Genomic DNA, 16,074 nt, shown 5'->3' on the forward strand with positions numbered 1-16,074 from the left:
ACTTACAAGATGGGTTTTTGGACAAATAAAGAAATCAATGGAGAATACCCCTCTGGCATAGTTCAGCTTTTCCCGGACTTCCTTCTCAGCATTTGGCTTGTATTTCTACTATAGGATTTGCTTCATTTTGCTTTGATTATAGTAAATTGTTTGCCTGGTCTTCCTTCATCACCTCTCCTCAACTCTCCGAGCTTATATTCTACCCCATTTCATCCCAAGCATGTGTCCCAGGCTGTTGGTTTCCTCCCTGTTCCTTGATCACATGGAGGAGGTTCCTGCCTCAGGGCTTTTGTATGTGCTATTACCTTGCTGTTACCTTACATGCATGTGGCTCTCTCCCTTCTTTTTTCATGTCACCTTGTAGAAAGGCATCCCTGATCACAACCCATCACACTCTACTCCTGTCCTGTTTCTTCTTCAGAGCCCTTCTAATCACCTGATCTTCCAAATTTGTTTATTCTTTCATCATCTCCCTCCCCCAGGGAATGTAAGCTCCATGAGGGCAGGGACTTTGCTGTGTTCATTAATGCATCTTTAGTGCCTAGTCTAGTGCCCCAGTACATAGAAAACACTCAATAAATATTTCTTGAATAAACGAACGAGTGAACATATTTTCTTTCCAGTAAGCCAGTATTTTTCAAATAGTGGGCTTGAAATAGGTCATCAAATGGGTTACAACCAGCATTAAAAAAAAAAAAAATAGAAGAGCAAATGCCAGTATGCCTTGCACATAGTAAAGGTAAGTAAGAATTATTCTGTGAAACTTATCTCTCTCTCTCCTTTACATACATATATATATATACACATACATATTCCAAAATGCATATATATGCATACATGTTTTTGTGTGGGTATGTACATAAGAGGAGCCCTGGTGGTAAAGTGGTTAGGTGCTCGGCTGCTAACAGAAAGGTCAGTGGTTCAAACCCACCTGCCGCTCCAAGGGAGAAAAATGTGGCAGTCTGCTTCCGTAAAGATTACAGCCTTGGAAACCCTGTTGTTGTTGTTGTTGGGTGCCATCGAGTTGCTTCCAAGTCATGGTGACCCCATGCACAACAGAAAGAAACACTGCCTGATCTTTTGGCAGTCCATGGTATATTCAATATTCTTCGCCAACTCCACTATTCAGAGGCATCAATTCTTCGGTCTTCCTTATTTATAGTCCAGCTTTTGCAAGCATATGAGGTGACTGAAAACACCCTGGCTTGAGTCAGGCGCACCTTAGTCCACAAGGTGACATCTTTTCTTCTTAACACTTTAAAGAGATCTCTTGCAGCTGATTTGCCCAACACAATGTGTCTTTTGATTTCTTGACTGCTGCTTCCATGGGTGTTGATTGTGGATTCAAGTGAAATGAAATCCTTGACAGCCTCAATCTTGTTTCCATTTATCATGGCGTTGCTTATTGGTCTGGTTGTGAGGATTTTTGTTTTCTTTATGTTGAGGTGTAATCCATACTGAAGGCTGTGGTCTTTGATCTTCATCAGTAAGTGCTTCAATTCCTCTTTGCTTTCAGCAAGCAATGTTGTGCCATCTGCATAAAGCAGGTTGTTAATGAGCTTCCTCCAATCCTGATGTCCTGTTTTTCTTCATATAGTCCAGATTCTTGGATTATTTGCTCAGCATACAGATTGAATAGGTATGGTTAAAGAATATAACCCTGACACACACCTTTCCTGACTTTATACCATACGATATCCCTTTGTTCTCTTCGAACAACTGTCTCTTGATCCACGTACGGATTCCTCATGAGCACAATTAAGTGTTCAGGAATTCCCATTCTCCGAAATGTTATCTATACTTTGTTATGATCCACACTGTTGAATGCCTTATCATAGTCAATGAAACATAGGGAAACATCTTGGTATTCTCTGCTTTCAGCCAGGATCCATCTGACATCAGCAATGATATCCCTGGTTCCATGTCCTTTTCTAAATCAGGTTTGAATTTCTGGTAGTTCCCTGTTGATAAGTGCTGCAGCCACTTTTGAATTATCTTCAACAAAATTTTGCTTGCATGTGATATTAATGATATTATTTGATAATTTCCAAATTCGGTTGGATCACCTTTCTCGGGAATAAGCATAAGTATGGATCTCTTCCAGTCGGTTGGCCAGGTAGCTGTCTTCCAATATCTTCAATGGACATTTATTGAGTCCCTGCCTGGGAATGGCTGGGTATCAAATCCATAAATATTTGTCGAATGAATACCAGGGCCCTTGGCTTCGAATTCTCAAAAGCCCCTGCCCTCCCAATTCTCTGACAGCCAAGATCTACAGGCCAAAGGAGATCCTCGCCAGGCTGCCTGGTCTACGTGCTGCCAGGGCCCAGAATGGGTGGAGGGGCAGTGACAGGAACAACAGAGTTTTGATGGACTGTTTAGGGAACGGTCTAATTATCCTGCTTATCGGTTTGCTGGTTCCTTTCCTTTGCTCTTCCCCTCAATAAATCAAAACTCCTTCTGTTGTTATTGAACTCATGGGTCACTGGTTCTTTGACTGCGTGTTTATAGAGTTACAATGTGACTGTGAGATTGAATGGAGGGAAGGGAGGCTCCAGAGAAGTGTCAGCCGTGGAAGGCAGCACCTCAGCTTCCCAGGTTTCTGCTGATTGTACAGGGCCAATGATGGTGGTTTCTGCCCATCGGGGCACTAGCCCAGGCTGCGGGGGGAGGGTGAAGTCAGCATGTGGGGGAGGCAGGCCAGGCTCAGATGTTGAGATGTCCATCTCAGAGTTGAGATGACTTAGAGCAGGGGTTGTCAGACTACTGCCCATGGGCCAAATCCAGCCCACCTCCTGTGTTGCCTTGGTCTGTGATTTAAGAACGATTTCTACATTTTTAAATGGTTGAAAGGAAAATTTTAAAAAAGAACCATATTTTGTGACACATGAAAATTATATGAAATTCAAATTTCAGGGTCTTACTTTGGACATGTTATCAGGAGGGACCAGTCCCTAGAGAAGAACATCATGCTTGGTAAAGCAGAGAGTCAGCAAGAAAAGAGGAAGACCCTCAATGAGATGGACTGACACAGTAGCTGTAACAATGGGCTCAAATATAGCAACCATTGTGAGGATGGTGCAGGACTGTTGTACACGGGGTCGCTATGAATTAGAACTGACTCGACAGCACCTAACGACAACAAATAAAGTTTTATTGGAACACAGCTATGCTCATTCATTTATGTATGGCCTCTGGCTGCTTTTGCACTATAAGGGCAGAGTTCAGTAGTTGTGACAGAGACCACACGGCCTGGCTCTTTATAGAAAAGTTCCTGGGTGGTGGAAATTGTTTGCCCTCGAGTACTAACCTAAAGGTTGGTGGATTAAACTTACCCAGTGGCACCTTGGAAGAAAGGCCTGGTGATTGGGTTCCAAAAAGATTACAGCCAAGAAAACCCCACGGGGCAGTTCTACCCTGTAACACATGAGGTCGCCATGAGTCAGAATTGACTCCATGGTAATGGGTTTGGTTTCTTTATACAAAGTTTGCTGACCCCTAAACTAGATCATGGACTAGCAGTGCCGGCATTGCTGGGAGCTTGTTGCTTGTTGGAAATGCAGAACTTCAGGCCCTATTCCAGACCTAGGGAATCAGAATCTGCATTTTAACAAGGTCCCCAGGCGATCTGAATGCCCATGAAAATTTAGGCCACACTGAAGTCCTAGAGGAAGAAAATCACCATCTCTGGCAGAACATTGGTTAAATGCTTGGCTACAAGAAACATTGGTGGCTCCAACCCAGCAGCTGCTCTGCGGGAGAAAGATGTGGCAATCTGCTTCTATAAAGATTACAGTCTTGGAAACCCTATGGGGGCAGTTCTACTCTGGCCTTCAGGGTCGACTTTAAGTTGGAATCGATTTATCAGCAATGAGTTTGGTTTAGTGTTTTATCTCAACCAGACTGCAAGGGCAACCCCACACGCACAAGGGGAATTTATTAGGGCCATTTTATAGACGAGGAAACAAAGACTCCAAGTTAAGCGCTCACTCAAGGAAGTGGCTGAGCTGCGATTTGAATTCCTGGGTCCACTGTACAACCTGTGGTCTTAACCACGAGGCTTTACGACCCCCTATAATGGGAGAAAGACTAAAATGACAATCTTCAGCTTGAAGCTGGAGGTATCAAAATGGCACTCAGGGTGTTCAGAGGGCAGTAGATTTGTGTGTGTGTGTGTGTAGTTTATGTGGTGTTTCAAAAGATTTTTAATTTAGTTGCCAATGTGTTAAAACCAGAAGCAGTCATTTTGGAGACCCTGAGAATTAGTTTCTTATTAAAGAATCAAGATCAGGCTCCCTAGGTAGCACGGTCTCTCATGGCTTTGTGCAACGGGGGCTGAGTCGTGGCTGCGCTTGTACACTAGACACGGCCTTTCTGGGTCATCCCAGTCCCCACCTGGGCTCTTCACTCATTCTGGTACCTACCTGGTCCCTGTGCGCACCTGAGTTTGCATCCTCTGGTCAAAACACTTTGCTGTGCGGTGCAGCATGTGAGTCCCCTGGGCACCTTGTTAAAATGCAGATTCTGATTCCAGAGGTCTGGGGTAGATCCAGGGGTAGATTTAGGCATGCGAGGGCCCTAAGTATTGATAATCTGTGGTGGCCCCCCCCCCCCCCGCTTATTCACGCAGTCGAATGGGGTATGTGACATGTATATATGTATATGTGTATCTTAGCTATACATGATATAACTTCTTTTTTAATGTAACTATAGGGTCGCTATAGTCAAAATCGACTTGATGGCAATGAATTTGGTTTGGTTTATAATATTAGTGATTGTCCTGTTTGCTTGGCATCTATGGGTTTTTGCTTTGGACAACTCGTGCTTGTGTTTTGTTGATGCCCTAAGCATGTGCTTACCTCGCTTATTGGGTAATCTATCCCTGGGCAGGTCTGCACTCCGCATTTCGAAGGTGATGCTGATGCAGCTGGCCCTTCCCCAGGTCACACTTTAAATGCAAGGTTGTGGAGGAACTCAGGTCTGTCTGACTTCAGGGATCACACTCAGTTGACCCATCACCCAGAGCATCCTACTGGTGATCTCATATCCTTTGGGGTGATGGGGAGCCCCCAGGCCAATCTCTGTACTTTGGGGTGGCGGGGAGCCCCCAGGGCAGTCTCTGTGGCTGCTAGCAGCCTCCTCCACCCACCCTGCTGAATCAGATAAGTACTAACGTTGTCTAAAAGAGCCGTGAAGTAAAAAAGGTTGAACAGCCTCCCTTGCCCACCACACTGCCTCTCTTGCATCTCTGGCCTGACCCTGGCAGATGGGGTGTTGGTGTGGAGGTTTCTTGGCACCAAAGGCCAGGAATCCCAGGGTCTGCCTAAAGTGCCCCATTTGTCTGGAGGCTGAATAGAGGTTGCTGATAACTGCGTTTAAGAGGGTTAGTTGCTCATGTTGCCCCAAATACATGGACAAAGACACGCAGACATAGAGACACAGAGACAACACACGAGCCATAGCAACACACAGACACATACAGAGACACATGAACACACATACACATACACACACACACGTGCACATACAGACACACACATAGACAAAGACATATATACACACATGGGCACAAACCACAGACACGCAGACACCCATGCACACACACATAGACACATGCACATACATAAATATAGATACACGGACACACACATAGACACACACACATACACATACACAGACACACAGGAACACACCCGTGGTCACAAACTTAGACACGCAGACACACACAGAGAAACACAGACACACACAGACACCGCCCCCTCCAAAAAGTAAGCCCACCATTTTCAACCTTCTTTGGCCTCCCTCACAAACAGCCCTGCCACTGGGGCCTGTCAGCAGGGATGCCACCCCTAAGAGGAGTCATCGCCAGCAGGCCTGAGGTGTGGCTGTTTTCACTCCCAGGAAACTTCCTGGGAGGATGCCCTTGCTACCAGCCTCAGTAAGGCAGCTGGCCTCCCCTGTGCTTTCAGGACATCCCTTTTCTTGCCTGCTGATAGTAAGAAAGGGCGGTGCCTGCACACTTGGCGAAGGAATGCCTCCATGGACTCACAGGCTGTGCTCCCACAGACTGGCGGAATGCTCCCAAAGCTTCCCTCCTCTGGCCTGGGCACCAGAATCAGTGGAAAGAACACGTGGCTCTCACGGCACTTGTGCTAATCACTTAGCCTGCTTGATCTCCACTTCTCTCATCTGTGAAATCAGTATCAAGGTAGCAATACCCACCTCGAAGGACTGCTGGCAGCCTCAATGGGGTAAGAAATGTGGATGCATTTTGTAAATGGTATATGACTGTCTAACACTGGGGATTACTGTATTTATGGAAAAAATAAGGAGCTAGTAATGAAATTGTGGTAAATGATAGCATTCCCCGCCCCACCAGGCAATGTGAGCCTCACCTTCTTCTGAGGGGCTCCTAAGGGAAAGCCATCTCTGGGCTTTGTCACACAGAATGCCAGGGTGGGTCAACAGACATCTCCAGAAAAACAGAGAAAAAGAACAAGGAACGCTGGCTTCTTCTTGATGTTTGTCAGTTCAAAAATATAAGGATATTCTTTATAAGGAGCACAGTAGTTAAGCACTCGGCTGCTAACCAAAAGGTCGGTGGTTTGAATCCACCAGCCGTCTGCAGGAGAAAAGACTGGGCAATCTGCTTCTGTACAGATTACAGTCTAGGAAACCCTAAGGGGCAGTTCTACTCTGTCAGATCGGATTGCTATGAGTTGGAATCCACTCGATGGCACACACCAACAACAACACATTCTTCATGGAGGGGTTATGTGGGTCAATGCACATAAAAATCGAAAAACCAAACTAGTTGCTGTCAAGTCGATTTCAACTCATGGCAACCCCATGTGTTGCAGAGTACAACTGTGCTCTGTGTGGTTTTCATGGCTGGGACCTTTTGGAAGTAGATTGACAGGCCTTTCTTCTGAGGCATCTCTCAGTGGGTTTGAACTGCCAACCTAGGCATTGGTAGCCCAGTGCTTAGCTGTTTGCACTGCCCAGGGTTCCTTCAGTGCACATAAGAGCAGGTAGTTTATTCCTTCCAAATGGATATGATTCTGTGACTCTGTTCCTGTAGATAATATGGTGTTTGTAGATGATGTGGGTACATGTTGTCTTTAAAACACAGTGCCACGGGGTGGTATTCTTCTATTATTATCATTCTCTAGGTATGAGTGTTCTTGGACTTGGCCTCAGGCCTGATGTGACATCAGTGGACACCACAAACAAGAGCGGTTCACATGCAAAAGGTCGGTGCTTGTCTCAAAGGTACTGACATGTTTCTTGGGTGGAGCTCCATGAAATTCTTTATAAATCAACTTTCCAATTAAGTTGGCTCTGGGCCTTATGATGGTAAGAAATGATTCCACCAGGGTGTTCCCAAGAGTTCCAGGCAGCAGGAAGAAAAGGGCTGAAGGACAGGAAACCTTGGTTTGAATCCTGCTTCCACCACTTAACGGTTACCTTGGGCCAAAGAACTCTGGGGCAGTGGGTCACTAGGGGGGTGCAGGGGTGCGGACTGCACCCAGTGACGCTGTCAGGGGGGGAGACATGAAAATGACTGTCTATAAAATTTTTGTGCAGTGTTTCGGCAGAAATTTATTATTTTTTTTTAATAAAACTATCCCTGTAGTTAGTTAAACAACAAAAACATTTTTCGTAAGCCCAGCTTACTTGTATCAATAAACCTGCAAGGGTAAAGCTCTATGCTAATTTACTTTTTGAACCTTCTAATGTGCTCTGGTTAGAGCTGTCATTATTACCCAATTACAATGACGCTTCAAATCATGTGGTTCGTTACAAGTCCACGCTGTTGTTTTCATTGCTGCCAGTGTTTTTATAGTCATTGATTTTGTCAAATTTTCTGATATTTTAGCTCTAATATTGTGGTAATTAGTATTTGTGAACCTATATCGATAACTTTTTTGAGAATGAAGTAGTAATTAGAGGAAAAGAAGGAGAGATATACAGAAATTATGGTTTATGATAACATTGTTCAAAAAACATTACTAAGGATTCTGTAAGGTCTCGAACAGGAGGAAGTCCATGGGGGGGTGACACCAGGAATTACCACACTGGGTGACACCAACACTAGTGATGCTGCTGCTCTGGGGGCCTCTGCAAAACAGGTTTAAGAAACAAGGATGTCTCTGAGGATTAAAGGGTGTCGAAGGTATATATGTACTGGCACAAATACCTCCCTCTATTCTTTTGTTCAAGGAGCCCTGGCAGTGCAGTGGTTAAGCACTTGGTTGCTAAGTGAAAGGTCAGTGGTTCGAGCCCACAAGCCTCTCTGTGGGGGAAAGATGTCGCAGCCTGCTTCCGAAAAGATTTTCAACCTTGGGATAACATAGTTTATAAAGAAAATGTTCTATATCCCACTTTGGTGAGTAGCACCTGGGGTCTTAAAAGCTTGTGAGTGGCCATCTAAGACATATGGGTTTTTAAAAAAACATATATATACATTGGTACCATCCTACTCAGAGCAAAGGAGAATGAAGAAAACCAAAGACAAAAGGAAAATACTAGCCCAAAGGACTAAAGGACCAAACGAACCAGAGACTTCAACAGCCTGAGAACAGAACTAGATGGTGCCTGACTACCACCAATGACCACCCTGACAGGGAACGCAACAGAGAGTTCCCAACATAGTAGGAAGAAAATGTAGAACAGAATTCAAATTCACATAAAAAGACCAGATTTAATGGTCTGACAGAGACTGGAGGGACCCCTGAAACTATGGTCCCCAGATGCTCTATTAACCCGGAAATGAAACCATTCCTGAAGTCCACTGTTCAGACAAAGAGTAGACAGGATTATAAAACAAAAAATAATACACATGAGGAATGTGCTTCTTAGTTCAATCAAATATTTGAGACCAAATGGGCAGCTTCTGCCCAAAAGCTCGATGAGAAGGCAGGAAAGGACAGGAACTGGTCGAATGGACACAGGGAACCCGGGGTGCTGTCATATTGTGGGGATTGCAGCCAATGTCACAGAACGGTATGTGTATACGTTTTTGAATGAGAAATTAACTTGAGCTGTAAACTTCCACCTAAAGCACAATAAAAAAAATAATTAAAAAAAAGGTACACAGTCTTGGAAACCCTATGGGGAGTTCCACTCTGTCCTATATGGCTGATATGAGTTAGAATTGATGCAGCAGCAACAGGGCATTCCTTTGTTCATCCCAGTTAGTCTGTTTTGAGTTATATCAGAGAAGCTGAGACCCAGAGAAGTTAAGAAATTTGCTCAAGGTCACAGTGCTGGTAATGGCAGAGCCAACATCAGAACCTGGGTAGGTCTTAGTCCAAAGTCCGTTCCATCTCCTTCACTTCTCTCTACATCTCGTATTTACATGGGGCTTCATACCTTTTGGAGTTATTGTAGTGCAGTGGTTTAAGAACTTGGCTGCTAACCAAAGGGCTGGCAGTTCAAATCCAAAGCCACTCCTTGGAAATCCTGTGGGGCAGTTGTACTCTGCTATAGGGTTGCTATGGGTCAGAATCGACTCAATAGCAATGGGTTTGTTTTTTTTCCATACCTTTTAAAAAAAAAAATGAACATTTATTCACTAGCTCTTCCAAGTCTATTTGACATATGGGGAAACTGCATTTTACATGTTTAAATGTGTTGGCCGTAAGTATACTGCTGGCCCCAGACAGTGCAGGGCAGGGAGAAGGACCCAGATTTCCTGACCCCAGAGCAAGGCTCTCTCCAGTGAACTGAGGAAGGTGCAGGGGAGGTGGCAGAAAGAAGTGGCATCACCTGGGCTCTTCGGTTTAAGTGTTCACATGAGAAATGAATAGATGACCTAGATGATTCTGCCTTCAACATGACAGACATCAGGCTAGAGAGAGTAATGGAGTTATGGCTTTAGTTTGCTTCTGTTTGCACTTAGAATCATGGCACTTTGGTGACCAAAAAGAAGAAAGAAACCTTTAGAACTCTTCTTAGGATACGTGTGTGTGTGTGTGTGTGTGTGTGTGTGTGTTTATTATATATATACCCACTCCTCATTTATCAACATGGTAGGTTCCAAAGACCAGGTCGTTTTGTGAAACTTGATGTTATGCAAAAATGGAGGATAACCACATCAGACCGCAAAATAGGGGATGACTACATCATTACACAACTGCCAAATTGCATCATTACATAACTGCCAAACCACTGAGAATCATGCCCCAGCCAAGTTGACACATAACCTTAACCATCACAGCCAGTGTTACTCTCCTCATGTACTGTAGTGTTCATTACAGCCAGATATACATCCTTAATGTGTAACATAGTCAAATATTAGGTTTTTTACTATTGTTGTAAATGCAAAATGTTGAATAATGAGATAGTTGATAAATGAAGAGTAGGTGTAATTTAATGTAATATAATGCAATACAATGTAATGCAATATAATAAAATGTACTGTAATGTACCGTAATATAATATGCTGTTGTTTGCCATTAAGTACATTCTGACTCATGTTGTTGTTAGGTGCCATTGAGTCAGTTCCAACTCATAGCAACCCTGTGTAAAACAGAATGAAACACTGCATAGTCCTGCACCATTCTCACAAGTGTTGCCATGTTTTAGCCCATTGTTGCAGCCACTTCGTCAATCCATCATGTCGAGAATCTTCCTCTTTTTCACTGACCCTCTCTACCTTACCAAGTATGATGTCCTCCTACAGGGACTGATCTCTCGTTATAACGTGTCCAAAGTACTTGAAATGAAGTCTCGCCATCCTCACTTCCAAGGAACACTCTGGCTGTACTTCTTCCAAGACAGATTCATTCGGTCTTCTGGCAGTCCCTGGTATATTCAATATTCTTTGTAAATACTGTAATTCAAAGGCATCAACTCTTCTTCGGTCTTCCTTATTCATTGTACAGGTTTCCCATGCGTATGAGGCATTGAAAATACCACGGCATGGGTCATGCGCACCTTAGTTCTCAAAGTGACATCTTGTCTTTTCAACACTTTAAAGTGGTCTTTTGTGGCAGAATTGCCCAATGCAATACGTCGTTTGATTTCTTGACTGTTGCTTCCATGGGAATTGATCTTGGATCCAAGTAATATGAAATCCTTGACAACCTCAGTCTTTTCTCCGTTTATCACGAGCCTGCTTATTGTCCAGTTGTGAGGATTTTCGTTTGCATTATGTTGAGGTGTAATCCATACTGAAGGCTATATAGTCTTTGATCTTCATCAATAAGTGCTTCAAGTCCTCTTCACATTCGGGAAGCAAGGTTGTGTGATCTTCATATCACAGGTTGTTAATGAGTCTTCCTCCAATACTGACACCCTGTTCTTCTTCATATAGTCCAGCTTCTCAGATTATTTGCTTAGCATATAGATTGAATAAGTATGGTGAAAGGAAACACCCCTGACACACATCCTTCCTGATTTTAAACCACACAGTATCCCCTTGTTCTGTTCAAATGACTGCCTCTTGGACTATGTACAGGTTCCACACGAGTACAATTAAGTATTCTGGAATTCCCATTCTTTGTAATGTTATCCATAATTTGTTGTGATCCATACAGTCGAATGCCTTTGCATAGTCAATAAAACACAGGGAAACATCTTTCTGGTAGTCTCTGCCTTCAGCCAAGACCCATCTGATGTCAAGAATGAAATCCCTTGTTCCATGTCCTCTCCTGAATCTGGCTTGAATTTCTAGCAGTTCCCTGTCGATGTACTAGGTAACTGTTTTTGAAAGATCTTCAGCAAAATTTTACTACTGTGTGATATTAATGATGTTGTTCAATAATTTCTGAATTAGGTTGGATCACCTCTCTTTGGAAGGGGCACATATATGAATCTCCTCCTGCTGGTTGGCTAGGTAGCTGTCTTCGAAATTTCTTGGCATAGATGAGTGAGCACCTCCAGTACTGCATCTGTTTGTTGAAACATCTCAATTGGTATTCCATCAATTCTTGGAGGCTTGTTTGTCACCAATGCCTTTAGTGCAGGTTGGACTTCTTCCCTCAGTACCATCAGTTCTTGATCATATGCTGCCTCCTGAAATGGTTGAATGTCAACCAATTCTCTTTGGTACAGCAACTCTGTGTATTCCTTCCATCTTCTTTTGATGCTTCCTGCGCTGTTCAATATTTTGCCCATTAAGTCTTTTGTAGCAGACTTGCCCAATGCAATACATTGTTTGATTTCTTGACTGTTGCTTCCATGGACATTGATTCTGAATCCAAGTAATGTTAATAAGACTATTATTCAAATTTATGCACTAACCACTAAGGCCAAAGTGAAGAAATTGGAATACTTTTACCAACTTCTGCAGTCTGAAATTGATTGAATATGCAATCAGGATGCATTGATAATTACCAGTGATTGGAATGTGAAAGCTGGACACAATGAAGAATTGGTAGGTGGAAAATATGGCCTTGGTGATAACAACGATGCTGGAGATCACATGACAGAACTTTGCAAGACCAATGACTACTTCCTTGAAAATACCTTTTTTTCACCAGCATAAACGGTGACTATACATGTGAACCTCACCAGGTGGAATACACAGGAATCAAATCGATTCCTGTAGAAAAAGACTGTGGAAAAACTCAGTATCATCAGTCAAAACAAGGCCAGGGGTGGACTGTGGAATAGACTGTCAATTGCTCATATGCAAGTTCAAGTTGAAACAGATGAAAATTAGAACAAGTCCACAAGAGCCAAAGTATGACCTTCAGTATATCCCACCTGAATTAAGAGACCATCGTAAGAATAGATTGGATGCATTGAACACTAATGACTGAGGCCAGATGATGCCATTGTTGGAATGACATCAAAGACATACATGAAGAAAGCAAAAAGTCATTAAAAAGACAGAAAAGAAAGAAAAGACCAAAATAGATGTCAGAAGAGACTCTGAAACTTGCTTTTGAATATTGAGTAGCTAACGCAAAAGGAAGAAAGGATGAAGTAAAAAGCTGAACAGAAGATTTCAAAGGGTGGCCTGAGAAGACAAAGTAAAGTATTATGATGACACGTGCAAAGACCTGGAGATAGAAAACCAAAAGGGAAGAACACGCACAGCATTTTTCAAGCTGAAAGGATGGAAGAAAAACTTCAAGCCTCGAGTTACAATATTGAAGGATTTAATGGGGAAAATATTGAATGACACAGGAAGCATCAAAAGAAGATGCAAGGAATACAGAGTTACTATACCAACACTCATAGAAGCAGTAGTCAAGAAATCAAAAGACGCATTGCATTGGGCAAATTTGTTGCAAAAGACCTCTTTAAAGCATTGAAAAGCAAAGATATCACCTTGAGAACTAAGTTGCACCTGACTCAAGCCATGGCGTTTTCAATCGCCTCATATGCATGCAAAAGCTGGACAATGAATAAGGAAGACTGAAGAAGAATTGATGCCTTTGAATCGTGGTGTTGGTGATGAATATTGAGTATACCATGGACTGCCGAAAGAATGAACAAGTCTGTCCTAGAAGAAGTACAACCAGAATGTTCCTTAGAAGCAAGGATGGTGAGACTATGTCTCACATTCTTTGGACATATTATCAGGAGGGATCAGTCCCTGGAGAAGGACATCATGCTTGGTAAAACAGAGGGTCAGTGAAAAAGAGAAAGACCCTCAACCAGGTGGATTGACCCAGTGGCTGCAACAATGGGCTCAAGCATAGCAACAATTGTGAGGATGGAGCAGAAAAGGGGAGTGTTTTGTTCTGTTGTGCACAGCGTCACTATGAGTTGAAACTGACTCAACAGCACCCAACAATAGCAACATACCAAGAAGAATTGGTTGATGTTCAATCACTTCAGGAGGTAGCATATCATCAGGAACTGATGGTGCTGAAGCAAGAGGTCCAAGCTGCACTAGAGGCATTGGAAAAAAACAAGGCTCCAGAAATTGACAGAATACCAACCGAGATGTTTCAACAAATGGATGCAACACTGGAAGTGCTCTCTTGTCTATGCCAAGAAATTTGGAAGACAGCTACCTGGCCAAACTACTGGAAGAGATCCATATCTATGCTTATTCCCAAGAAAGGTGACCCAACTGAAAGCAGAAATTATCGAATAATATCATTAATATCACATGCTAGTAAAATTTTGCTGAAGATCATTCAAAAGTGGCTGTAGCAGTACATCGACAGGTAACTGCCAGAAACTCAAGCCAGATTTAGAAGAGGATGTGGAACGAGGGATATCATTGGTGATATCAGAAAGTCTTCCTTGCAAGTGTACTGGATATTATCCTGTCACTGACAGCATTGTATTTCAGGATAGATCTTGATATATCCGACTCATAGTGACCCCTATATGGCAGAGTAGAACTGTCCCATAGCTGTAATCTTTTTATTTATTTATTTAAATTAACTTTTATTAAGCTTCAAGTGAACATTTACAATTCCAATCAGTCTGTCACATGTAAGCTTACATACATCTTACTCCCTTCTCCCACTTGCTCTCCCCCTATTGAGTCAGCCCTTTCAGTCTCTCGTTTCGTGCCAATTTTGCCATCTTCCCTCTCTCTCTACCTTCCCATCCCCCCTCCAGTCAAGAGTTGCCAACACACTCTCCAGTGTCCACCTGATTTAATTAGCTCACTCTTCATCAGCATCTCTCTCCCCCCCGCTGACCAGTCCCTTTCATGTCTGATGAGTTGTCTTCGGGGATGGTTCCTGTCCTGTGCCAACAGAAGGTCTGGGGAGCATTGCCGCTGGGATTCCTCTAGTCGCAGTTAGACCATTAAGTATGGTCTCTTTATGAGAATTTGGGGTCTGCATCCCACTGATCTCCTGCTCCCTCAGGAGTTCCCTGTTGTGCTCCCTGACAGGGCAGTCATCGATTGTGGCCGGGCACCAACTAGTTCTTCTGGTCTCAGGATGATGTAGGTCTCTGGTTCATGTGGCCCTTTTTGTCTCTTGGGTTCTTAGTTGTCGTGTGACCTTGGTGTTCTTCATTTTCCTTTGCTCCAGGTGGGTTGAGACCAATTGATGCATCTTAGATGGCTGCTTGTTAGCATTTAGGACCCCAGACGCCACATTTCAAAGTGGGATGCAGAATGTTTTCATAATAGAATTATTTTGCCAATTGACTTAGAAGTCCCCTCAAGACATGTTCCCCAGACCCCCGCCCCTGCTCCGCTGACCTTTGAAGCATTCATTTTATCCCAGAAACCTCTTTGCTTTTAGTCCAGTCCAATTGGGCTGACCTTCCTTGTATTGAGTGTTGTCTTTCCCTTCACCCAAAGCAGTTCTTATCTACTGATTAATCAATAAAAAACCCTCTCCCTCCCTCCCTCCCTCCCTCCCCGCTTCGTAACCACAAAAGTATGTGTTCTTCTCAATTTTTTTCTATTTCTCAAGATCTTATAATAGTGGTCTTATACAATATTTGTCCTTTTGTCTCTGACTCATTTCGCTCAGCATAATGCCTTCCAGATTCCTCCATGTTATGAAATGTTTCAGAGATTCGTCACTGTTCTTTATCGATGCGTAGTATTCCATTGTGTGAATATACCACAATTTATTTACCCATTCATCCGTTGACGGACACCTTGGTTGCTTCCAGCTTTTTGCTATTGTAAACAGAGCTGCAATAAACATGGGTGTGCATATATCTGTTTGTATGAAGGCTCTTGTATCTCTAGGATATATTCCGAGGAGTGGGATTTCTGGGTTGTATGGTAGTTCTATTTCTAACTGTTTAAGATAACGCCAGATGGATTTCCAAAGTGGTTGTACCATTTTACATTCCCACCAGCAGTGTATGAGAGTTCCAATCTCTCCACAGCCTCTCCAACATTTATTATTTTGTGTTTTTTGGATTAATGCCAGTCTAGTTGGTGTGAGATGGAATCTCATCGTAGTTTTAATTTGCATTTCTCTAATGGCTAATGATCGGGAGCATTTTCTCATGTATCTGTTGGCTGCCTGAATATCTTCTTTAGTGAAACGTGTGTTCATATCCTTTGCCCACTTCTTGATTGGGTTGTTTGTCTTTTTGTGGTTGAGTTTTGACAGAATCATGTAGATTTTAGAGATCAGGCGCTGGTCTGAGATGTCATAGCTGAAAATTCTTTCCCAGTCTGTA

At 43.1% G+C, this 16,074-nt stretch overlaps 1 protein-coding gene and 1 long non-coding RNA gene across 2 annotated transcripts in view; one reads left to right on the forward strand and one right to left on the reverse strand.

Moving 5' to 3' along the window:
• The window catches only part of SYN3 (synapsin III), a 687,937-nt gene that overhangs the window by 91,799 nt on the left and 580,064 nt on the right, over positions 1-16,074 (reverse strand). The gene's annotated exons all lie outside the window — the stretch shown is intronic.
• Positions 5,961-16,074, forward strand: part of LOC126075989 (uncharacterized) — a 79,609-nt gene continuing 69,495 nt past the window's right edge. The window contains exons 1-2 of the long non-coding RNA XR_007517385.1: positions 5,961-6,251; positions 7,173-7,253. This is a non-coding gene — a long non-coding RNA (uncharacterized LOC126075989). The remainder of the gene's footprint in view (positions 6,252-7,172; positions 7,254-16,074) is intronic.

Source organism: Elephas maximus, chromosome 4 (assembly GCF_024166365.1).
Source record: "Elephas maximus indicus isolate mEleMax1 chromosome 4, mEleMax1 primary haplotype, whole genome shotgun sequence".
Classification (NCBI taxonomy): domain Eukaryota; kingdom Metazoa; phylum Chordata; class Mammalia; order Proboscidea; family Elephantidae; genus Elephas; species Elephas maximus.